The sequence below is a fragment of the Mandrillus leucophaeus genome, unplaced genomic scaffold (genome assembly GCF_000951045.1).
Source record: "Mandrillus leucophaeus isolate KB7577 unplaced genomic scaffold, Mleu.le_1.0 Scaffold303, whole genome shotgun sequence".
Classification (NCBI taxonomy): domain Eukaryota; kingdom Metazoa; phylum Chordata; class Mammalia; order Primates; family Cercopithecidae; genus Mandrillus; species Mandrillus leucophaeus.
Window position 1 is genome coordinate 4,970 of NW_012103177.1, and position 1,715 is coordinate 6,684.

Sequence of the window (1,715 nt, forward strand, 5' to 3'; positions counted from 1 at the left end):
CTGGTCTGCAGCTCCCAGCAAGATCAATGCAGAAGGTGGGTGATATTTGCATTTCCAACTGAGGTACCCGGCTCATCTCATTAGGACTGGTTAGGCAGTGGGTGCAGCCCACGGAGGGCGAGCTGAAGCAAGGTGTGGTGTCACCTCACCTGGGAAGCGCAAAGGGTCAGGGAACTGTCCTCAAGCCAAGGAAAGCCTTAAGAGACTGTGCTGTGAGGAATGATACATTCCAGCCCAGATACTATAATTTTCCCGCAGTCTTGGCAACCCGCAGACCAGGAGATTCCCTGAGGTGCCACCAGAGCCCTGGGTTTCAAGTACAGAACTGGGCGGTCGTTTGGGCAGATGCTGAGCGAGCTGCAAAAGTTTTTTCCATACCCAGTGGCACCTGGAATGCCAGTGAGACAGAATCATTCACTCCTCTGAAAAGGGGGCTGAAGCCAGGGAGCCAAGTGGTCTAGCTTAGCTGATCCCACCCCCACGGAGCCCAGCAAGCTAAGATCCACTGGCTTGAAATTCTCGCTGCCAGCACAGCAGTCTGAAGTCAACCTGGAACACTCAAGCTTGGTGGGGGGAGGGGCGTTCACCGTTACTGAGGCTTGAGTAGGCAATTTTCCTCTCAAAGTGCTGTTGGGAAGTTCAAACTGGGCAGAGCCTACTGCAGCTCGGCAAAGCCACTGTAGCCAGATGGCCTCTCTAGATTCCTCCTCTCTGGGCAGGGCATCTCTGAAAGAAAGGCAGCAGCCCCAGTCAGGGGCTTATAGATAAAACTCCCATCTCCCTGGGACAGAGCACCTGGGGGAAGGGGTGGCTGCGGGCATGCTTCAGCCGACTTAAACGTTCCTGCCTGCCAGCTCTGTAGAGAGCAGTGGATCTCCCAGCACAGTGCTCCAGCTCTGCTAAGGGACAGGCTGTCTCCTCAAGTAAGTCCCTAACTTCTGTGACTCCTGACTGGGAGATACCTCCCAGCAGGGGTTGACAGATACCTCGCACAGGAAAGCTCTGGCTGGTATCTCATGGGTGCTCCTCTGGGATGAAGCTTCCAGAGAAAGGAACAGGCAGCAATCTTTGCTGTTCTGCAGACACTGCTGGTGATACCCAGGGAAACAGGGTCTGAAGTGGACCTCCAGCAAACTCCAGCAGACCTGCGGCAGAGGGGCCTGGCTGTTAGAAGGAAAACTAACAAACAGAAAGGAATAGTATCAACATCAACGAAAGGAACATACATACCAAAATCCCATCCAAAGGTCACCAACATCAAAGACTAAATGTAGATAAATCCACAAAGGTGAGGAAAAACCAGCGCAAAAAGGCTGAAAATTCCAAAAACTAGAATGCCTCTTCTCCTCAAAAGGATCACAACTCCTCTCCAGCAAGGGAACAAAACTGGACAGAGAATGAGTTTGACAAATTGACAGAAGTAGGCTTCAGAAGGTGAGTAATAACAAACTCCTCCAGGTTAAAGGAGGATGTTCTAGCCCAATACAAGGAAGCTAAGAGCCTTGAAAAAAGGTTAGACAAGTTGCTAGCTAGAATAACCAGTTTAGAAAAGAATATAAATGACCTGATGGAGCTGAAATATAGCACGAGAACTTCGTGAAGCATATACAAGTATCAATAGCTGAATCGATCAAGTGGAAGAAAGGATATTAGAGATTGAAGATCAACTTAATGAAATAAAGCATGAAGAAAAGATTAGAGAAAAAAGGATGAAA